The sequence below is a fragment of the Solanum lycopersicum genome, chromosome 4 (assembly GCF_036512215.1).
Source record: "Solanum lycopersicum chromosome 4, SLM_r2.1".
NCBI classification, from domain to species: domain Eukaryota; kingdom Viridiplantae; phylum Streptophyta; class Magnoliopsida; order Solanales; family Solanaceae; genus Solanum; species Solanum lycopersicum.
Genome location: NC_090803.1, coordinates 22,155,745 through 22,181,335, shown reverse-complemented (window position 1 = coordinate 22,181,335; position 25,591 = coordinate 22,155,745). Strand labels below are relative to the sequence as shown.

Below are 25,591 nucleotides of genomic sequence, written 5' to 3'. Positions count from 1 at the left end.
ACACCAGATTCCATGTAGTTCACATGGTCTATGTCGATTATGAAGAATTTTCCCATTTGTCAAAATGAATAAATGAAAGTAAGAAGATTAACACTAACTAAATGAGTTATGAATAAGACGTAATGAATGAATGAATTCTTATATGACGTTAATGAAGTATGTTAGTCTCATGTCTAATGTTAAATAAATATGTTGTGACTTGTTGAATGTGATGTGTCTAGTCTAGGGTGATTTCATAGGAGCACTTGGTGTGAATAGTATCATGGGATGCTACTTGCACATTGCACTAGTGTGACTTGTGGTTGTCTTAGGTGATGTTTCTTATGTGAAGGTTATGTTTTATGATGTGCTTGTGTCCTTATGAATGTATGTAGTTTGATTGATGAAGGTTGTATGAAAGTTCATCTTTGCTGACCTTAAGGTGATACTTTGGTATGAATGGTGGAATTAAACACTTTTCATACATTGCACTAAGTATTACTTAAGGGTTGCTTTAGGTAAGGAATTAAGGTAAAAAGGAAAGGTAATGTATATTAGGTATTAGAAGTGCCTCAAATGTGATAAGTGGTTTTATGTGTTGTTATGAATGGTATCCATGTCTATTATGATGCAAGTGAACTATATTGTGCTTGTTATATCAAATGTTCACGAAGTTTCTCTAAAATGACATGATGCATGGTTTCCAACTAAATGTCTTTTTTAAAGCATGTTTTTTTGCATAGTTATCATACTTAATGCATTTTTGTACTAACATCATTCTTCTTCACCTCTTTATACCAAGTGTAGATGTGGTGGATAAAGGACCTTTCTTAGAATGAAGAGCTTGGATTACTATTCCGATGTTTGGGTGTGCCCTAAATGATTCAAGGACCGTTGTATTAACAGTTTCTTTAAGTTCATATAATAGACTAGTAATGTTTCTTTTTGTATTGTAAGGGTTGTGTCCCTATTATATTGAAGTCGTGTCTAAGATGGCAAAATGAGACTTAGTATCCCAACTTTGTATTAATGGTTTTAAATGAGATAACTTTTTGTCTTGTCTTTTCAAATGAAAAAGTTTTAAATTCCGCACCATTTTATGCCTGTGTGATGAAAGAATGCTAAGGGCTTGTATAAGTCCTCTGAGAGGTCGAATATGCCTTGTTACGACTAGGGTGTGCTCTTGGGTCTTGATAAAGTGCCTAGTCAATGTTGACGCCAAATGTTGGTCCTCCACAATATAAATTAATCATCAATCTTCTTCACTTTCTAGCGAATTATAATAATTTATTTTCTAAAAATTCAATATATATATATATATAAGTATATATATATATATATATATGTATATGTGTATATATATACATATGTATCATTTTTATAATCTTTAAATAATATATTATGTGTGTTTTATAATTATGTATATCATTTGTATATGTTAAGAATATTCGAAAATCATCCCAAAAGGATTTTTGCCTTAATTACGTATTTGTTTGATTAGTTTAAGTTATGTTTATATTTTTGAGTAATTTTGTTTACAAGTAAATTAATTTTTTGATTTCGTTAAGATTAAGAAGCTCATTAATTAATATCCATTAACTCATTTATTTAAATTTTGGCCAAATTCAACAATTAGATTCTATTCGACTATAATTGAAATTCATTTGGCTATTATTTAATAACAATTTTTAGTCAATTGCTTATCCCATCTTTTATGACCAGGTTTGGTCCTAACTTCCAATTTCAAGCAGCCAAAATTCAATTTTCCCTGCAATCAAATTCTACCAATAATCATCCCACTATATTTTTCAATTCCATAAGAAACCCAAGCCCAATTTCAATTCCACTTTTCAGCATTACACAAAGTAGCAGACGAATCCGACGCCCTTAGGTGTCTTCACCTTCATAGCAAGAACCCAGAAGTCGCGTCCAACAACATACGCGACCCCACTACCCCAATATTGTCTTCTTCACGCAAAAATCCCAGCAAGATCGAAAAATCCCACCAAATCGCGGAAATCCAGTACCCCTATCCAAAAGAGAACTTGAAAGTTGAATTCAAACTCTTCCTTTCAATTCGATTTCCCTCCAAGAATGATTTTCTTTTCCCCTATATAAACTCTCAAGCAGTCAATGTTTGAGGGGCTGGTAATGAAAAAAAAGTTTTTCAAAGGGGGAAAAGATTGGGATTTTGAGTCATATATGAAAATAGCTTACAATTCTCTAATCTCAAATTCCGAAATGTTCACCACTTAGGTTCTTCCTGGGGATTCTTGGTTTGTTCTTCATATTCGAATTGCATGGTAAGAAAATCGTCTCTCTCAAAGCTCATCGCTACTCTGAAAAAGTTATACTTCCTCATCTTATTTAATTTCTTTACTATTGTGACCGTAGTTTGTTGTTGGGTACAGTTGATTCGATTTTATACCTCCTTTGCTGGTTTAAGCCTTAATCTTCTGCTTTTAGTACGATAGTATTTGCATATCTGTGTTTTTTTTATCGTTAGTACCCAATAGGAAATGAATTTTTCGTTCTCATTGAGCTATTAGCCTTTTGTTCCCGAGCATGACTAGAATGTGTATATATTAAATTTTGGAAATTTGGTATCAAGTAATTGCTACTCTTATATTGTTGATTCTAATAGCCTAGTGGTGATCTGTTTTTTTTTCAAAATGATTTATTTACTTTAGTCCTTCCTTGATTATCATGACTCCGCTATAGGCTTGGTTTAGATGTTTTTAGTTTTAAAATTTGATTAGAGAGTGATAATTTGCTACGGTACTATGGTTCTTTTAATCGATTGTCTTCTTGTCTTAAGTTTATGATATTGTTTTAGCATGGAATGTCATATCTTGACTTAGATCCATGAGTTATATATTGTATTATTGATACTTGATAATATGATTTTCTCCTCCGGGATATGCATGTGAATGTAATCCTTCAGGATACTGCTTTAAATCTAATTCTTTAGTTGTCATGTTGGTGCTAGTGGTGTTTAAATATTGAAATCAATGTGTGATGGTTTCCAAAGCAAGTAATCTATTTTATTTTTCTGTTATATACTACATATTTTTAAAGTGTTAGGTTGTTGTTTAGATGGTTCTTATGTCATGATCGGTTGTCATGAAGATAAACTTTGATTGACTTTCTTTATTCATTATGAGAAGTATATATTGGTCATGAAATATTTTTAATTATCATTGGCTTTAAATTATAATTTTACTTGTCTTATCATTAATACCAAAATGTCGAGACAATAGCTCTTTGATAGTAATGTGTTTGTTGGTTAAATTGTGGTGAAGGACAAATTGTTGAAATGATTATCCTTAAACCTTATCACCTAGTTTATTAAAGAATTTTCTCGCTTACTTATCTTTATCCTTAAATTGTATACAATGTTTATATACTAATATACTGGTGGAGGTGTTGAAATATAGATCCAAACTACGGATATACAGGTCGAAGACGAAAATACAAGTCTCATGAATTTAAAAATAGAGTTTTATACATTGATATATGGACTATATACTATCTATATACAAAAACAAAAAGTGGGCCCAAAATCCCTAAGAAATCAGGCAGCTTTTTTTTTTAAAGTTGGGCCAAAGCCCATCTGATATTTTGGTAGCCTTTATAATAGTTTAGGATATGGGAATGGGGCCAAAGCCCAAGAATCATAAAGTCCCAGTCTTCCTCGCTCACTCTCCGTATTTGAATTTATTAATTTGTCTTACCCTTACTAGTTTATTTGCTAATTAATTTTAGTATTAGCTTAATCAAATTCCCCAAAATATTAACCAATATTCTTTTATATTAGTACATTTTAACTTTTTTTTGATCAACTCTCATAATTTTATTTAACATCTTTAGTCAAGTTCTTTAATTATTATAAAGATTTTCATGTTTGAATTCACTAATTTAGTTCAAATTATTATTTTTTAGAATGGTTCAAGAAAAAGTTATTATAAATCTAGTTTTGTTAAAGTTCCAATCACTTGTATTAATAAGAACCTCTTACTCATTTTCTCTAAATTTTTTTGGATATAAACTGTTAGAGTCATTTTAAATTAAGTTTCCTTAATTTCTTCAAAAAATATGGCAACTCTTTCTAAGTATTTTTATGATGTTTAGAAAAGTTTGTATAGGCTTACTCCCAAGAGGGAGATGGTGTGCCTAGATAGCAAGTTTATGGTTTGTTTATGTGTTTCAATGACTTCCTTCTATGATGTATGTTCATAAAAACTTGATAAAATGACTTATGTGCATTGTTCTCCTCATTTTGTAATGCATTGAATGTGAGTTGCCTATTTGACTTCATGAGATGAACATAGGAGCATGCTTTTGTTTGAGTTGAGAGATTCCTCCATGAATAAATGCTTTTTGAGAGTAAATTTCATATGATCTCCATGAGCGTATGTTGAACATGTTGTGACTAGGATATGGTAGTTCCTCCTTGAATATGACTAGTAAGACAATTTCTTGCATTTTGGGTTGTTAGATATAGTTCCTACATTCCTTGTATTGCATTGATTGTGGCTAGTTTTGAGTTGAAATTTTCCTCCTTGGTTGTGTGCATATAGATGTGTTGCATGCATGATGGATTACTAGTCTAGAGTGGTGACCAAGAAGCGTCTAAAATCATCATTTGAGGACAAATGTTTCCAAGGGGGAGATATTGTTACACCTAGAAAGTAGAAGACTAAACTAGAGTCTTAAGTTGGGGTTCTAGAGTGTGATATGAGGTTAAAATTCAATATACGTGTTGCACCCCCTAATTTAATAGACCATCTAGGGTTTAGTGGAGAGTTACAAGGACAAGCACCAAGGCAAAAGGGCAAAGCCTAAGCCAAAGGCCAAGGCTACCTCAATAGTGGCAAACATTGCCCAACTTCACGGCCACCACTATGACCAGTGGTCTTGACCACTGTTCATGGAGGCCTCGTGAAGGTGCCTTATCTTTATGTGAGGCAACTCCTTAGGGCAAGGCCATAGGACTATGGAACATGGGCCACTTCACGGTCAGTGGTGAAGACCACGACCCGTGGAAGCCTCGTGGTTATGAAATGGACTTTTAGAGGCCAAGTCAAGTGGTCTAGCTACTGTTACAAAGAATACGAGCAGGACCACAGTCAGTGGTGACGACCACGACCCGTGGTGCCTCACGTGAAGCGTGGACAGTAGGCTGCCAAATGGAAGAGTTTTTAGGAAATTCTGAATGAGGTAGTCATTCAATGGGGTCTGTTTGACTAGTCCTAAAACACCTAAATAAAATTTTTCATCCTTTAACGACCCAATTAAGTGATTGTTTCATAAGACCAATATCAATTCCATTGATACTCTCATCTCAAATATTTCTTTCTCTAAGACTTGAAGAAGAAGATAGAGCTTGAAGCTTATTCCAAGAACAAGACTCCATTGTTGCAAGATTTTGTGAGGTCTTTGAATCATGGTATGTTAGCTTATTCATATATGGATTATTGCATCCATAGATCCCCCTAGATTTTCCCTATATTGGAAAAAGAACCCCAATCCAAGTTAGGGTTTCTTCTTATGTTGTGGGTAGTGTTGGGTATGATTCCAATTGAGCGGATAATACTTGTTTATGGTTTATTTAGAATTAAATCATTATATATTGGTTATATTATATATTTTACATTGTGAAGTGAAATTGAGGATATATTGGTGTTCTTCTAGAATTGATGTTATATATAGTAATTGTTCAATAATAAAAGCAAGTAGACACGAATTGAATTATATTATAGTATATATAACTCAATCAGGACTACTAAAGCTTAATATTGAACTTCTATGATGAATTATGATTAGAATTGCTTAAAGCTGGAGGTTATGACTAGAATGTCTTGAAATCTAGATATGTATGACGATAGTATAAAGTAAAGCTTTGAGAGTAAGGCTTATAGTCATGAGCATTGACTTCTAGGGCTTTGAGAGTAAATCTAATATGATATATAATGTATATTAAGTCTTTGAGAGTAAAGTCTATATGAGAATAGAGATATAATAAGTAAAATTGTATTGGAAGACCTACACTTGCCTAACCTACCTTATGAATGCTTGAAGTAAAAATTGATAGAATCACTTGAACATGGATTAATTGTCAAGCACTTTCTTTCACGAGACATAAATATTATACAGGTCTTAATAGTAAATATAGGGGTGTATGCTTGTCCCAAGTGGATATTGACTCCAAGTTGAAAGGAGAATCACACCTAGTTGATGTGAGGACTATCTAAGTTAACGGGTGAAATCTCACATAATAGAGTTTCACCCTCACATAATAGAGTTTGGGTTTTATCAAAGTTAGATCTCATGTGATGGAAGCCTTCACCTACTGAATTTACGGTTTAAATCTCCTTGTCCAATGAACTAAGACTTGCTTAAAGAGTACATCCTAGTGTTTGTAAGAATTAATGGACTTATACAAGCTTAAGGGAGTATCTCATAGGGTCCATCTAAATAGTGAACTTAGACATGCTTGAGAAAAATCTAATAGTGTTCACATTAATAAGGACCTAAGAGTATGCTAAAGGAGTATCTCATAGTAGTTTCCAACCAATAAGCATGAGTATAAGGACCTAATGAAGTACTTAGTGTGGGTAGGATTATGGGGTCTTATCCATGCATTGCACAAGTATAACTTAAGGTTACCTTAGATGTATTTCTATTGTATAATGTATGTTTTGATGGATTGTTGCTATTGTTGTCTTCCATGATATGATTAACTAAAGGTGAGATATTCCAATGTTTATATGAATTCAGCTAAGAATGAGACCAAATGAGCGGTGAGTATGAATATGGTGACTTCAAGGTTATGCTTAGTATGAATGGGATTATTAGATTTCATTCATGCATTGCACACATGTGTTTTGAGATTACTTAGGAGTATAAAACTTTTATGATATGAAGGTCTAAAGTATAGAATGACATGATGATGATGTATCTCCTATGCACAAGATGTATGCCTTATTTTAATTATGCTTATATTATGCCTACATTGAATATTATGCTTATAATTATGTAATTGTCTCTTATGGTTATGACTTATGCATTATGTTGTCTAACCTTTGTGTTATGCTAATGTGATTTCATACTATGTAACATAGTTATTACATTTTGTTCTAAAGCATACTCTTGACTACATTGTCATAAAATGTAGAGTCCAGCGACATTGAGTGCTATCTTTGATGCTAGGTTCTTAGAAGGAGAAAGAAGTTGAAGACTTGGTGAGTCCTCATAGTATCAAAGATTGATAACTTTTCCTTTATGTCTTTTCTTTATGTTTTATACTATTGTATGAGATACCTCTCAAAGTTTCATTCGAAGTTGAGTTCTAGGTGGTTTGAGATAAAGTGTAGTAAGACTTATGTTGCGTTCTTTAAAGATTCCAATTGTATGGTAAAAAATTTAAAATTTTGTATCTTTTATATTATGTTATGTTTTGATATGCTAAGGTATTGTATGAGACCCATTTAAGGTTAAGTACACCATATTACATCTAGGGTGTACTCCTTATTCGAGACAAGATAGTACTTGTTTATGATTGATTTAGTATTGAAACAAGATATTATGAAGATATTCTATGGTTTCCATGGCTAACCCTAGTTTAATTGAGGAAATTGTAGTAATGTGGGTTTATGCCTTGTGAAGGGAAATTGAGGATTCATATATGATCTTCTAGAATTGATGTTATGTATAGTAATAGTTTAATAATAGAAGCATGTAAACATATATTGAGCTAGAATAGAGTATATATGATGGATCATGACTAGTAAATCTTGATATTAAAGTTTATGATGAATTATGTCTAGAGTTGCTTAAAGATGAAGTTGATGACTTGAATGTCTTGTGATCTATATATGTATGATTATTGTAAGAAGTAAAGCTTTGAGAGTAAGACTTGTAGTCATGAATGTTGATCATTAGGTCTTTAAAAGTAAAACTAATGTGATGAATTATGTATGCTAAGGCTTTGAGAGTAAAGTATGTATGAGAATAGAGGTCTAATAGGTAGAATTGTGTTAAAATGATTGTGCTCACCTAACCTACCTTATGAATGCTTGAATGTATAAACTGATAGAATCACTTGAACATGGATTGATTGTCAAGGATATTTTTACATGAGACATGCATGTGAGGAAGTCTTAATAATGAGTCTAAGGGGTATATGTTTGGCCCCAAATAGATATTGGCAATGATAGGGAAAGTCACACAAGGTAGGGTCTAGGCTCCTGTCCAAGTTGAGAGGAAAACCACACCTAGTTGATGTGAGGACTATCCAAGTTAAAGGGGGAAATCTTACATAGTAGAGTCCGAGTTTTCCCAAATTCAGGTCTCATGAGATGGAAGCCTTCACCAAGTGGAGTTAGAGTTCCTAGTAGCAGTCTCTATATTCAATGAACTAAGGCATAGCTGAAGAAGTATATCTTAGTGGTCAAAAGCATTAATAAACTTAGAAATGCTTCAGGAAGTATCTCATAAGGTCAATCATAATAATAAACTTAAGCATGCACAAGGAAGTATCTCACAGGGTTAAACTTAATAATGAACTAAGATGAGCTTAAGGAATTACCTCATAGTGAATAATGGTTAAAAGAGAGGGACAAGTTTCCAACCAAGAAGTAAGAGTATGATAACCTAAAGCAGTACTTAGTGTGGTTAGGATTATGGGGTCTTATCCATGCATTGCAAAAAGTGGGTAGGATTATGGGGTCTTATCCATACATTGCAAAAAGTGGGTAGGATTATGGGGTCTTATCCATGCATTGCAAAAAGTATGACTTATGGTTACCTGAGAAGTGTTTCTCTTATCGGATGTATGTTTGATGAGTTTTTTCTATAGGTGTGTTCTATGATATGTTTGACTAAAGGTGAGAGATTCCCTTGTCTATGAGAAGTTAGCTAGAGGATTAGATCAAAAATATTAAAGAGGTATTATGGCCTAAGAGTTGTACTTATCCTAGTTGGCATTATGGGGTCTCATCTATGCATTGCACAAGTATAATTTGAAGGTTAATTTTGAAGTTTCTCTTATGTTTAGAGGACTTAAGTATGGACTATGCTAATGAATATCTGGTATTTACTATGTTTTGGGATTATGACTTATGTTGACTTATGTTCATATTATGCCTATGCTGGAGATTATGCTTATGATCATGTTATTGTCACGTATGATCATCACTTACGTTTTATGTTGGCCAACCCTTGTGTTATGCTCCTATGATGTCATGCTAACTAACATATTTAGTACATTTTGTACTAACGCTTACTCTTGCCTACGTTGTTATCAAATGTTGAGTCCGACGAATTTGAGTTCCATTCATGAGGATGGGGTTCTAAAAGTGCAAAGGAGTTGTAGATTTGGTAAGTCCTCATATCATCGAGGACAAAGACACCGTTACCTTTTAGACATTCTTTTATTTTCTAGACTTTTCTATGGGTTGTGTCCTAAATAGTTATACAGGTGGTATTAGACAGTTTTGAGACAAAGTGTTAAAGACTTTCGCTTGCTTTTATAAAGACTTCGATTGTAAAGAAAAGTTTTAAAATTCTTCATCATATCTATGTACTTTATGTTATGATATGCTAAGTGCCTTGTGTTAGGCCTTCTGGGGTCAAGTACGCTATGTTACATCTAGGTGTACCCTGGGCCGTGAAACATGCCTAAAAACTCTATATATTTGGAAATACAATAGTAAATCAGTATGTATGCGAAGATACAATATAAACTCTTTTTTTCTGTAAACATACAATTAACTCAATGTATATCAGAATAAAAAATACTTCAATGGGTGTTTCTCTATCCAACAACCATCACTTAAAGAGCTATTGTGATGATACAATGTTTTCCCTCACGATGTCAGTGTCGTCCTATACCTTGCCAAGGGTATAAAACCTTACTTCTAAGTGGATCATCTAATTTATGTTAAAAATAACTAAGGAATAATCTAAAATGTATGACCCATTTTAACTCATGGTGGCTACATGGTTTATGGGGGCTGAGAGTTGTCTGAACTCTCCCCCATAGAAGTACTCAATACTACTCCCAAAATATACTAGCTCATATTTTCAAAACCATAACTTAATGGTTTGAGATAATTACTCAAAAACTAACCCGAAGTCTCTCTTGGAAATTAGTGTTTCCTCTCTTACTTAGTTGTGAAAGCATTTACTCTCAACTGGAAACTAGCTCATACACACTTTTAGAAATCTCAGTTTCCTTTCTTATTTAAACGTGAAAACATTTAACTCTTAGGGAATAATAGTCCCGATATACTCTAAGAGATGAAATTCAATCTTTACTCTTTACTCATCTCAAAATTCACCTCTTAGACAAAGTTAAACATTTGTAAAAGATCTATGAAAGACTTTAGGAATTTCTCTCGACATGGCTCTAACATTCCATGAATTTGAATTTATGGATTCAAGGATTGTTATTTGTGATAGCAAAGATCTCATGATGTTTAGGAGTGTTTTAAGATAGCTAAACATGATAAACAATTAAGAAATCCCTGTCTGGAAGAAAGTCCGCGATGAGGAGATGCATTTAAATATTTGGTCGTGAAATAAATTTTGAGGTAGAAGGGTCTGTGACGCGGAGAAAGTTTTTCCAATTCTCCTAAATTTGAATCATTTTTATTCATCTTTAGATTTATATCCCCATTATATGTACACAAGAATCAAATTCAAACAACTCAAGTAAACAACACTATAACCTCACGGAAATCCTCAATCTCAACCCAAATTCGGGAACGAAAGAAATTCAAGAACACACATAAGAAAAATCAAACTTCCGATCATTTTAGGACGACCTCATACTAAAATATACATGTTTGTACAGTGGGTGAACGAACCCATTATTATGAAAGTCTTACATACCTCTTAGGATCAAATCCTTGACGAAATCCTCAATCAATTCCTCACGAAACGATGAATCTTAACTTTCCTCTTCTCTTTTCTCTTGAGTTCTTCTCTCTAAACCCTCGTGAGAAATCTTTGAGTTTGTAAAATAACCCAATTCAGTTTATACCCCCAAGTAATTACCAAAAATGAAATAAATTAATTTGGGTAGTGAAAAGACGATAATGACCTTCAAATATCCAGTTTTGACTTTCCTTATCTAGACAAACCAACTTCAAATGGGCATATCTCCCTCGTACAAACTCGAAATTGTGCAAACTTGGTGGCGTTGGAAAAATAATTCAAAGATATTTCCTGTGGTATCTTGTAACACACCTAAATCATCCTAATATAGGAGTTATGGTTATTTGAAGTTTATCCAAAACTCATACTAACTTAACTTTGTCGAACTTTCCAAATTTGATTATTTCCAAAAAACTGTTTCTTTCTAATTCCATGTCTTTCTACTAGCAAGGCGTTAAAATTCTCCCCTTTGGGAACATTCGTCCTTGAATGAGATTAATCTTAATAGGCTAAGGGTCTAACATCTAACATCTATCTCAAACACCTAACAAGCAAAATATAAATACAACATGCAAATTAAAAATAAATGTCAAGAAGAGTATTAGTACCTTAATTTGGATCTCCTACGGATTCGAAGAGATGTAGGTATCGCTTCTTCATCTATTCCTCAGCTTCCGAAGTAACTTTCTTAACAAATTGATTACTCCAAAGAACTTTTACTGATTCTACTTCCTTAGCTCTCAACTTGCAAGCCTAGCGGTCCAGAATGTGAACATGACTTATTATAAGACAATTTATCCTTAATACATATATCTTTAGTTGGTATAATCAATGAAGAATCGCCCATACACTTTCTTAGAATAGAAATATGAAATACTGGATGAATAGCTGCGAACTCTTGTGGTAGCTCCAACTCATAAGATACACTTAGATATTTTGTAAGGACCAATATATCGGGGACTAAGTTTCCCTTTCTTACAAAAACTCATAAAACCCTTCACGGGTTAAACTTTCAAGTAAACTCAATTATCTCATGACTTTGCGTTGTTTTCAAACTCTCTTGAATAACTTTCACTTTCTTCATAGCTTGATAAACTAAGTTTGGCCCTATCAAGCAAGTTTTACCAACTTCAAATCATCCAATAAGAGATTTGCATCTTCTCCCATAAAAATCTTTATAATGAACCATTTGGATGCTAGAATGGTAACTTTTGTTGTATGCAAACTGAATGAAAGTTAAGTCATCATCCCAATTACCCTTGCAATCAATCACACAGACCCTCAACATAATTTCTAGAGTCTAAATAGTGCGCTCTGCTTGACCATCTGTCTGGGGATGAAAAGTAGTATACTTAAGTTCACCTTTGAACCCAAGCCTTTCTGGAATGACTTCCAAAACTTGCACCCATGAAGTAGAACTACCTCTTCAAGATAAAACATGGCATAGTCCTCTACTGAATATGTAGTCTTTACTGGCAAAAAAAGGGCTGATTTTGTCATTCTATCAACAATCACCCAAATATAAACATGTTGCATGCGAGACCGTGGAAACCCAACAATGAAATCCATAATGATCATCTCCCACTTCCATTCCAGAAGTTCGATATTCTGAGCCATACATTTGGCCTTTGGTGCTCTACTTTAACTTGTTGACAATTTGGGCATTTAACAATGAACTCAATAATACTTTTTTCATACTATTCCACTAATATACTTCTCTCTAGTCACGGTAAATCTTTGTGGAACCCGGATGAATAGAATATTTGGAGCTATGAGCTTCCTCCAAGATCCTCTCTTGGTTCACGCAATCTACCTTGATACCCCAATACACCATCTCCCCCTTCTTTAAAAACTATTACTTTTTTCTTATTAACATTTGTCTTCAATTCAAGAAAAAAAGGATCTTGGTCTTGTTTCTCTTTCACTTTTGACACTAACAATGATTCAGCCCCATTCATGACCACTATTCCTCCTTATGTGGAATCCATTATTGAACTCCCTATCATGCACACTATGTACATCTTTCTCTAACTCTCTCTCTTCTTCTTGAACATGGGTGGTACTATCCATAAACAACCTTCTCAAGGTATCAGCAATAATATTAGCCTTACCTGGGTGATTAACTCTAACCACCTCCTCTGTATGATATTAAGCTCTTTTTAAATTAACACATACAGAAGACCCTTGTAATCGATGAACACATCTACATGAACACCATAAAGGTAGTGACGCCATATTGTCAAAGAAAATACTATGACAATCAACTTTAGATCATGGTTGGATAAATCTTCTCGTGAACTTTCAGTTGTCTTAAGGCATGAGCTATAAATTTACTATTCTACATTAACAAGTGACCCAATAAAACTATGGACACATCACAATACACAACAACACCTTACATACTTTCTGGTAAGGTCAATACTGGGTAGTCAACCTCTTTTTTAATCTTGGGAGCTTTACTCACAAGCTTCAAACCATTGAAACTTCACTATTTTCTGAGTGAACTTGGTCAAAAAGGATGAAATAGATGAGAACCCCTCTGTAAACCTTCTATAATATCCAGCCAATCCCAAAAACCTCATAATATCACTTGCAGATGTGGGTCTAGACCAATTCTGCATTGCCTTTATTTTCTAAGTGTCAACTTTAATTCCATCACCAGAAACAATATGGCCTAAAAATATCACAGACTCAAGTTAATACTCACAGTTAGAGAACTTACATACAACTCTCTATCCTTTAGAGTTTGGAGAACTACTCTGAGATGACTAGCACGATCTTCCTCATTCCTCGAGTAGTTAGTATGTCATCAATGATACGATAAAAAACATATCAAAATAAGGCTTGAATACTTTATTCATAAGATCCATAAACGTTGTGGGTGCATTAGTTAAACCGAACAACATGACCAAAAACTCATAATAATCATAACGGGTCCTTAATGTTGTCTTTGAAATATCACATTTCCTTACTCTTAACTAATGATAGTCCTATCTGAGGTCTATCCTATAGAAACAAGTGGCACCAAGAAGTTGATCAAAGAGATCATCAATTCTCGAAAGATGATACTTATTCTTAATGGTAATCTTATTCAATTGACGGTAATCTATACACTTCCTAAGGGAACCGTCCTTCTTTCTCACAAATAAGACTAGAGTGCCCCAAGGTGACACACTTGGTCGAATAAAACTTTTATATGACAGATCTTTCAACTACTCCTTTAACTCTTTTAACTGGTGCCATTCTATGTGGCAGAATAGAGATGGGATGAGTATCGGGAAGAATATCTATACCAAAGTTTATTTTACTCTCAAGAGGGACTCCAGGAATATCATCTAGAATAACTTTTGGAAACTCTTTTACTACTGCAGCTGCCTGAAAAAGAGGTATCGCAACACTAGAGCTATTAACTTGAATTAAATTACACACATCTCTTGGAAACTAACTTTCTCGCCCTAAGGTACAAAATAAAATGACTTTAGGCACTGTTGAATTATTTTCCACTCTATAACTGGCTCATTAGGAAATTGGAACTTAACAACTCGAGTTCTATAATCAATTGAGACATCACAAAAGCCAGTCCATACCTAGAACGACATCAAAATCTATTATGTCTAACTCAACTAAGTCAGCCATCGTGCTCTTGTAATTGAAGGAAATAGTATAATCACGACAAACTCTCTCTGCTAGAATAAACTGATTAACAGGTGTAGAAACATTATAGGATCAAGAAGTTTCTCAAGAAGATCATCAGAATTCATCGCAGTATATAGAGTCACAAAACATAAACTCACTCCTTGATCTAAGAAAGCATAAACATCAAGGTTAGGGACTTGGATCATGCCAGTGAAAACATCTAGCAAATGTTTTTGGTCTTGGTGACTCGTAATAGTATACAAGTGGTTTCCTCTTGCGCCTGCCCCTGAACTAGATCTTCTAGATGCAGCCTTATATGGTGGAGCAAATGAAGACTGCGCATTATTTCCCCCATTGTCATTATATTGCCTGTTCATAGGACATTCTCTCATAAAATGACCGTTCTGACAACACTTGAAGCAACCAGTGGAGTCATCACAACATATCCCTAAGTAGATCCTACCAAACTTAGTACATGCAAGAGGCTTACTACTCTGTTGTGCATACTATCTTGATAATGGGTAGGTATAGCTCTGAAACCTGTGATTTCTGGCTGTTGTATTCACCTTTGTTCCTTGGTGTAGGTGCACTAATAGATGATAGATCATGTCCCCATTTTTATATTGGAAGATAATCAGTTGGCATTACTCTTTAGCTACCCAAACACATCCCCTATTTTAGCTCTCTTATTAAAAAAACTTCTCTCTACCTTTAAGCTTCTCTTCTTCAACCTGTTGCACATGGATCACAAACCTTTCTATGTTCATATCTCCTATCAGCATAACTGTTGTGCCTTCCCTACTATATAGACGAGACAACCCAGTAACAAACAAACTCATCCTACTTCTCATGTGAGCAACCATCTCCAGAGCTTTGAATAAAATTTGGGAGAACTTCATACTATACTCAAGAACGCTCAAAAAATCCTACTTAAGTGTGGGGTACTCTCATACCTTTTCCTCCCTCACTTCTTGAGGAAAGAAACACCCCAAGGCCATAATTTCCACCCTCTCGATATTAGAAATATGCATAATTTTAATACTTTCTGAAGCTCTTCAACAGAGTTTCCTGGATACACTGTGACATTTGAACCTAAGGGTGGCAGCGGGTCCGGATCCGGGACTGCCAGACCGGTATTAAGCGAAAACGGCACGGAATTGGGAACCACCACCAAGGACCGTACCGGAACCAGGACAGACCGGTACTGATAGTTTCGGTATTTTATACCTGTACCCGTCTCGGTGCGCCAGTGAACCGTTAACTAGACTGGATTCCGTGACTGGCTGGATATAATTTTTTTAAAGAATTATTAAGATCAATTAAAATTTTAATAATTAAAAATTATTGTCTTAATATTAAAAAAATTATACTTTTCAAACTTTTAAAGCTAATTTATTTATACTTTATAAACTTCAAAATTTGAAAGTTTGTAAAACTTTAATGTATAAAGTTTGAAAGTTTGTAAAAATTCAAACTTTCAAATTATAAATATATAATTTAAATATTAGTTTGAAACTTTGAATACATATATTATATAAGTTTTGTATTTCATATTTTTAGTTTAAAATTTTAACTTTAAAAGTTTGAAAATTTAAAATTCAAACTTTGAGGTTATAAAAGTTTAAATTTCAAACTTTAAAAACTATAAAATTTAAATTTCACAATAATAAAAATTAAATTTAAGATAATGCTACAAAAAATTTAGGCGAATAGCCTAGACTTTTATTTATATTAATTTGATAATAGAATTTGATCTACAAAAATATTAGTAGAGTATTAGAAGATCTAATCTACGCAGCCACCTTCTAGCAAGGGTTCTGTTTCAATTAGATCTCGAATTATCATACTCATACTAATAGACAATTAAACATTAAAATTTAATAGTCGGTGCTACGATAGAGATCTTTTCTTAAATCATTTAACATTTCTATAGTAACATGATTGGAAATTAGTTGAATAGATAAACTATCCATTACTTCAATGCAGTCGTCACTATAATCTTGCATTATTTCATCAACGTCACTTTGAAATTTGGTCGGTAGTGGTTCAAGACCCAAATTTTTTTCTCTTGGCATTAATCCAATCTCTAAATAATACCAATATCTCCAAGCTACACTACTAAAAAAATAGCATTTAACGACGAATTATATTCCATCCCTAAATAACGACACATTAGCAATGAAATTGCCATTTTGTTGCTAAAATAACAAAGAGTTTTTTGACTTATGATGTAGTGACGGATTAGCGATGGAATATTTTGTACGTCACTAAATATCAGCGCGAAAATTTCGCGCCAAAAATATCCTATGAATTTAGTAACAAATTAGTCGTGAGAAATTTAATTAACATTTTGCGACGAAATTAGTGATGGAAAATCCGACGCAAAATTTTTAAATATATTTTTTATATAATTATATTATATAGCGGCGGAAAATTCTGTCCGCTAGAATTTAATCTTTAAATATATTTTTATAATATTATATTATATAGCGAGGGAAAATTCCGTCGCTAGAATTTAATCTTCATAAATATCTTTATTAGGTAGCCACGAATGATACTCGTTGCTAAGTATGTTGCAAAATTTATTTATGTCATATATTCTAGGGCAAAATTTCATTTCAATATTTACGCTCTCATATGAAGAAAGTGAGTTCTCAACCTCTCCAATGGAACTCTCAGCTGAATAAAGTGAGCTCTTAACCTCTTCATCTTGATCAATGTAGTGAGCACATTCTTCTTCATTTCTCCATCTTCAATCGATGAACTGCCTTTTTAACCTTTTTCTCTCTCTCTTCAGCTCTATTTGCCTTCAAATTATAAATCAAATCTTCCATTAACAAGTAAGTACTCTTTTAGTTCAATCAATTAATTATTTAGTGGAGTATTGTATTTTTTTAGGACAATAGTTGTTGTGTAAAATCAAACTCGATTAATGTGCAGTATTTGAGGTTTCAGTTTTGGGTAAATGGGGTTTGGTGAGGTTCCAATTTGTGGGAATTAAGGTTGAATCTTTTTGAAAATAGGAGCTTAGAAGTTTGGGTGTATTGGAAATAGGGTTTTGTAATAAAAAAATTTATGATTTGGTGTAGTGTTTGAGGTACCAGTTTTCTTCTCTAGAGACTTGATGAAAACTGAAACATTTGAGATAGACAGTTGCTTTAGCATTACAGCTTAACAATTTTGTGCGGTGTTTGAGTAAGTGGCTGATGAGCAACACTTACAGCCCCATTTGCCCCCTTTCCTCTATGATTTTTCTCAACATCTAATCTAACATCCTAGTGTAACCACTTTTGTCTGCAACAATATTATTGCAACAACAGTATTATTGTCTCTTTCTAGTGCACTGGCAAGATGTTTCGATATATGGACACCTCTGATTTTCAACGTCTGAGTGACGACCTATTTGTTACTACTATAGCGCATAGTAGAATAACTAAACAAGGAAAGAATGCAACCTTCATTTCCTTTGATCTAACCAAGAAATAAGTTTTTTTTAGTCTGTCTACTCTTTTTGCATTAAGAGTGACAAGTTTGCATAATGTAGTTACTCTCTTGCATTCATAACCAAGTGTTACTTTAATCTAACACCTCCAATTCTGCAATAGCGTGGTTACTGTTGATGTCTTATTTCAAAAATGATATACTTTTTTGCAAAGTAAATTACACACTTATTTATGTTTTGTTTTGTACCGCAGATATCTTTTTTTGTCTGTGACTAGTGGTTATCGATCTGATTGGCTTTATTAAAAGGTATCACTTTTTTCTACCCCTTCCTAACTCCCACAGTAGAATTTTTTTTCTAAAGAAAAATGTGTTGGTTAAGTTTTTTTTGCTTATAATTTTTGTTGGATAAGTTTTTCTGATAATAAATAATGTTAGTTTATTAGGGATGGCAATGGGGAAGGTCAAAAGCAAGGCAAGGAAGGGAAATACTTAAACGGGGCAGCGGGGAGTAGGCAGCGCGGGACATAGGTAATATTCTAAAACAATTAATAGGGAAGGTAAGGGGTGGGTTCATAAGAGGTTCCTTAGTTTGAGCACTCTATAGCTTGCCAACAGTGCTTCCATTGATCAGCCCGAGAGGAAGATTTATAAAAGAACAATACACACTCCACATTGTAGCTTAGCTTGTTTGTTTAGTGAAACAATTTTATGAAATTCAAGTTGACTTTAATATAGGTCTATGACTAAGTCATACTAAATGTTAGGAAACTCATCCAAGATATACCATATTAAAATTAATTACATGAATGGGTAAGGACAATGTATCCGAATAGGTTGCAAAGATAGAGCTTATTACTCATAAGTAGTGCTTAAGATGTGATCTCGCTGCAGATAGACAAAGGAAAAGAATAAATATGACTTTGTAAAAAAATTGATGGTTTATTTCACCTATAGTGCGGAAATATATTATCTATATATTGTCCACGATCCTTGAGCTCAATGTGAATGGTATTACTTGAGTTGATCTCGGCACAAACATTTCTGTTTATACCTGTTTTAACAAGAAAAAATATGGTATTTATTTTTTTCACTTTATTTTCCTCAAGTTGTTTGGTGATAAAAAAAAAGTTGCTGAAAGCTTTGTGAATAAATAGAGAACATTAAGAATTTTTGTTCATTTTTTCATAAAGAATATCAAGAATTTGTTAGGTGATAAAAAGTTGCTGAAAATAACCTCTTATCATAAGTGGTTGTCAATTTGTTCATTTTTTCTACAATTAGAGATCTTGCTTTTATGAAACGAATCAAAGATAAGAAAATTTCTGCAACTTGTTGTGTAGTTACTGTTTGCAGCCTCTGAATTATGCAATTTTTTGTGTAGTTAATCTTGCAGCCTCTGAATTCTGCAACTTGTTGTGCAGTTAATGTTTGCAACCTTTAATTTTGCAACTTGTTGTGTGGTTAATGTATAGAATTTGCATTTAAAGTGACCGTAATGAAAGTTCTTAATGTTGAGAGTAAGAGGATCATAACTTATATAACTTATATAGTGAATAAATAATGGATCTGAAAAATCAGCAGCTATATAATCTGAGTATTATTTTTTTCTAAGAACTTATATATATAGTTTCAGATACTTATATTACTTTTTATTTAATGATAAGTATTCAAACAATGTCTTCAAATGTATTCAGATTTGAACCTTCTAACACATGCTCGAGTTTAATATCTAAATCTTTTAGAAATGATGTTGATTCCAATGGAATCAATTGGAAAAGTGTCTCAAACAATACAAGAGATGGTTATTTCTGAGAATTCAAGGTATAACTTTTAATAATAAGTTAGTTTAGAATGTGTAATAAATGTATTACTTTTAAATCAATCCATTAAAGTTGTTAGTTACCAAAATATATGTAATACGACTCAATTTTATTTGTTCCTCTATTTAAACTCGATGTGTTAGCTGAACAGGATAACATTCTACAGTTGTCTTTCGTACTTGATCGTCATCTTATATTTTGGTCTTCAATTCTATATAGGGTGGTTTTCTTTCTTATTTAGTATTCTCATCTCGACATTATTTCTGTGTAATTTGGGGATTTTAGGGTCGAAAAATTCATGTGAATTGCATCCAAAGGGTAGGTGTTAGTTTTTTGCCGGAGCTTAACAACATGATGAAAACTACCAATTTTTTACACTTCAAGGATGTTTTTGTTCACAAGCATAATTTAAGGATGCACCTTAAATGATACGGATTGTGTAAGGATGTTTTGGCTAAAAACTCTATTATTATATTGTAGAAGCTTCTTATATAGTTATGAAGAAATTTTCAAAATCACTTTAAAAGATGATGATCAAGAGGGATGAGAAACTCAAGAAAGTGATGGATTTTGCTAAATGAAAGACAAGGGTGTTTTCGCGGTAGTTTGATGAGATTGTTCTTCCTTGTCTTGGAAAGAATCCAGACGATAGACCAACTGCTATGGAGCTTTTGAAAGCTCCATTCTTTAGTGAAATTGAAAGGTTAAGCAATTTGTGTTGAATACTATTTAATAATTGAGCAGTGAAAAATCAAAACACAAAATATCGATATCTATAGTGTATATTACTTTTGTTTAGGTATGAATTGAGTTGTTTTCTTAGTTGAGATCATATGGTTCATATGCATGAAATGGAACTTCTGCGGATCTGTCGTATTATTCATCCATCTGTTTCTTTATTTCGATGAAATGTTGGTATGTTCATATGATGGTGATCATTCTCTGTGGATAATGCATCTGTTTATGATCACTAGATGATTTTTTGTTCTCCAAATTGGGCTGCTAATCCATTTCTTGACATTAGGCAGGGGAAACACATTCCTATTAGCATCTTGCACTTTATAGATGATTTTTTCGTCTGTCTAGTTGTTTCCATGATTTGCAACGAAGTTCCCTCATGATCTCTCACAATATGCTCACTTGATCCCTTTGAAATATATTAGATCTCATAGTTTGTTAAATTTCATAGATTAAATTTGAAGCGTCAATTTGTATATTAATGTTAATGCTTAAAAGGATAGGCATGTTTTTGTATTTTCCTTCAAAATATATTTTATTCCCAATGTTTGATGCTTTAATTTTTCCCTCTATTTTTAATACAGGAAAAATATGAAGAAATATTGCAGAAAAAAATAGTGTCTCAAGCTGATATTGATTAATGTGAAGTATTTTATCAAGCTATGGGGGAGAAAAGAAGAGAAGAATATATGGTACGGTCTCGGTTCTGAAGCAACAGTTACTACGGGCAAAAACTTTTTGCCTCATCATCAGTACTTCCTTCAATTTCTCGATCAACAACGATAACAAATATGGATGAGTTTGTAAAGCAAATGCATTATGCCCTTATTAATTACTTTCTTCCCGTTATTATAGGGAGAGTACAAGAAAGGAGTACTCCCATTGAAAACCCATCAACAGTTACACCCTTAGTGCCTCTTTCAGCTACTACTAATGAGAACGAGATTGATCCTTAATTAGTTTCATGTGAAAATCGTATCCATTTTTTAATTATATTGTTTGTTTTTTGAAAGTACAAATTCTACAGTAACAATATTTGATGAATGTAGGTTCTTTTGAGAACAGTTGATATTTTATTTTGGATGTTTAATTGAAAATATTAGATTTTGATATTCTTTATATTTTAAACCATCTATGATATTATTTTATATGTTTATTATTTTTGGGGTATTTGGCAATTTAATTTGAATTATATTAGCAGCATATTGAATAAATCAAATTTAAAAGAAAAATTTAGCAACAAATATGGCGACGGACCAGCTACGAACTTGTTTTGTGCCAAATATGCTGGCTCAAACAACGTATTATGTTGCGACAGATTAGCAACGAAAAATTTGTCACGAATTTATTAAAAATGATGTAATGAATTATGAAATTAGCAATGAATCTATAAATATAGTGACCGATTATGTCACGCCCCAAGCTACCCCCGAGACGCAGACACAGAATCTAGGACCACAAGTGATCCCAAGTTAACCCTACTGGCATGATCATGAGCATACCATTGATAATAACTAATGCGGAAACTAAATCATAATTAAATCTGAAAAAGATAGGGAATACCCATATTCTATAACTGAAATATTTGAAAATAATGAGTTTAATACGAAGGAAATATTAACTCAATACTAAGTTGAATCTAACTATGTCTGAAATAATCCTCTAAACTAGACTAGAAATACTGGGACAAGCCCCCAGTAAAATCTAGCAAAACTGAAACTAAATGACTAAAGACTAAAATGACACTCATGACTGTTGTCCTTTGAGAATGAGGAATCACCACTGAATCTACTTACCTAAAGATTAAAATTCCATCTATGCGTGATCTGGATGCTGAGAACCTGAACCTACATCACGAAAAGATGTAGCGCATGTATGCGTTCAGTAGTTGAAAGGTACTGAGCATGTAGGATAGCGTAAAGTTGAAATAAAACATAACTGAACAAGCATAAAAGCAAGTATAATAATTTTACATGATAAACTGTATTCTGAGCTAAATGGATGCAATGACCAATTGATAACATATTAAAACTGAATACTGAATATACTGATAAATGGTTAATGCAGAGAGTCTGACTGATCTGTGGGAGCTACTAATAACCGATAATAAAACCACATGAGCTAAATGTGAAGTTCGATGTATACACCCCGTTGAGAGGACCCAATATACCCTACCAAAGGTATAAAGGCATGCTAGCATGATCACTAAACTGATTGCCCACAAAGGGGACTTACAATCTACTTGCCTGGTAGTTGTAGGACTAATTGGGTACGTTGAACCCTAGTCCAACTCGGTATTATGCTACTCCCATAGATTTTGTAAATTTACTAATTATGTCTGAGTTTCTGTAAATACTGAATAACTCAAAACTGAACATGCAAACTGAGAATGCAACAATTATTCTGGTAATTATGCATTTATAATTGAGGCATGTATATCTGAAGTGTCTGAAGTATCTGACCTAGCATGTGTATTCAAGAACTAAAGAAATACAAAGCTAGGGTTCTGAAATTCATGTGATAATCTGAGTAATAACATGATAATCTGATTTAGAACATAAAACTAATAAATTCATAAAGTTTTGTTGAAGTTCTAGAAACCCTAGATCTAATCATGATATGGGAATCAAGAATCTAACTGAAAACTAGGGACCCAATGGGTGAAAGGAACCCACTAGTGAAATCCCACATACCTGGTGATGATATCCATGGAAAAATACTTGAGTTTCGGGGTTGGAACTGGGAACTTGTGGCGTTCTTGAACTAGGGTTCTTGAGTTTTTCTCCTCTATTGCTTCTAATTTTCTAGATTTTGATTTAATGATTTGACTTGGATATGTTTTAATTATGTTTCTAGGCTTAAACTGACTAAAATCTAATGATTTAGGTTCAAAACAACATATCTTAAGGTTTAAACAAAGTGGAAAAGGTCAAAAAGACCCCTGGAAAAGTTGTTGGACCAAACGACGACCTGGACTGACGGTCCGTCGTCTGACCGACGCCCTGTCATTGGGTTCGTCGATTGGGCATATTCAAAATACCTTTACTAAAATGGGCATAACATTTTACTCGGAGGTCTGATTTTAGAAAGGTTGGTGTCTATGGAAAAATAATTCAATTGTATATATGTGGATGGGTCATGGGACACCTAATTCATTTTGTGCTAAGATTTATGACAATTTGAAGTTGACCCAACTGCATTTACCTTTAACTTTCTGCAAATTTTCCACCTACGGTCCATAAGTCCACCACGGACCGTGTTGGTCATCCATAGCTCTTGTCAGAGAGTGGGTGAATGGGGATCTTGATCAACGGTCGCAGACTACGGACCGTCGTCTGACCTGCATACCGTCGGTCCGTCCTTCGATCAAGACTTAACCAATTTTTCTGGCTCAAATTTTTGGGAGTTCCTGATCCCATCGGCAGTTGTGTAGGATGGACCGTCGTCTTTCCTACGGAACGTCGATGCCACCGTTGGTTGCACTGCAGATTTTTCTGAAAAAATAACTTTGGTCTATTTTGGCTACAGGGTGTTATAGATTAGTCCGTCGCTAAATTTGTGATGGAACACATTTTTCATCACTAAGAGATTACTAACGAGCGATATAGCAACAGACAGTAATCCATCGCTAATTTGTCGCTAATGTTGTTTAGCGACAGAATATCATAGATTAGTGATGAATTACATCCGTCAGTAAAAGTTTATTTTTTTGTAGTGTTATCTGCTACTAGTGAATGCCTATGCTCTCCAATTGAAACCTTGTTGCACTAAAAATGCCTTCCGAAGTTACTAAAGATGCTTGAATAGCTAATACATCTCGAGCCATCGGTTGAAGTTTTGAAAATCCTTTGCCTTGATTTCTCCACCATTCTAGAACATCTCAGTAGGTTCTGTATTTTTATTAACATATCCATCAAAATCATTTCTATTATTTTGAGAAAGTTCAAAATAAGAATCTAAATACTCATCAATACTATCTTCATTATGTCTACTCCGAGAACTTTCAGGTTATTGATCACTTGATACATTTATATTAGAATTATATAAGTCATACAACTTTCTAACTTCAATTTTTATGCTATCTTTAACTTCTTGACAACTAGCAATTTTATCTTTTTCACTGTCAATATCTAAGTTAAAATATATTTTATCAACCATCTTAGATGCACTACATCTTTGTAATGAGGGTTTAACAAACAAGCAGTTAAATAAATTTGAGGAATACGAATAAAATATTTTTTAAATTTTACAATTAATTTGTTAATAGTTGCTTCAAATCTTGCTTTATTTTTAAATTTATAAAATTTAGAAGAAATAATACAAATATCAGGTAAAACATTGCAATTGATGGATAATAAAGTGCAGATATTCTTTTGGTAAATAAGTAAAAAACTTTTAGGAAATTTATGAGTTCATGTATGTCATGTCAATCACTATCATTGAGTCCATATTACATATCTGAATTATGAGCATTCCAAACCATTTGTAAGTTTTTTCTATACTCATAAGCGACTACAAGCATTTCATATAAAGAATTCCATCTAGTAGACACTGTTTTTGGAACTTTTCTAGGTGGAAGATTATATTCAAAAAAACAATTTTGAACATCTCTACGCCTAGACTTAACTTGACATTTAAATATAAAATGACATGCATTTACAACTTTCGTGCAACCATTATCATACATTTGTATATCATCTCTAACAATCAAATTATATATGTGTGCAGCACACCTTATATGATAATCATCATCATAAACAAGGCAAAGAGAAGGTTTTAGCAATTGAACAACAACTGTATTATTTGCAGCATTATCTAAGGTGATACTACTTATTTTATCACATATTCCATATCTTTCTAAAATATCTAAAATTGGTTGAGCTATATAACAATCGATTTTTTGCATCTGACAACATTTATAACCTAAAATTCTTTGTTGCAAACTCCAATTTTCATCAATCCAATGTGCAGTAACTGTCAAATAATCATTACCATTTATACAACGGTCCATCAGAAGTAATAACTATTTTACA

General features: G+C 33.2%; 1 long non-coding RNA gene across 3 annotated transcripts; it reads left to right on the top strand.

Annotated features, from left to right (window-relative positions):
* The first annotated feature begins 1,659 nt into the window (after positions 1-1,659).
* Positions 1,660-21,670, top strand: LOC101261510 (uncharacterized). 3 transcript variants are annotated; one of them, XR_741018.4, is made up of 5 exons: positions 1,660-2,282; positions 7,157-7,223; positions 18,252-18,306; positions 18,436-18,528; positions 21,143-21,670. It is a non-coding gene; the product is annotated as an uncharacterized lncRNA (long non-coding RNA). The 3 variants fall into 3 exon arrangements; XR_182641.5 differs by having other exon boundaries at positions 1,675-2,282; positions 18,444-18,528; XR_003246472.2 differs by lacking the exon at positions 18,436-18,528 and having other exon boundaries at positions 1,675-2,282.
* The last annotated feature ends 3,921 nt before the right edge of the window (positions 21,671-25,591 follow it).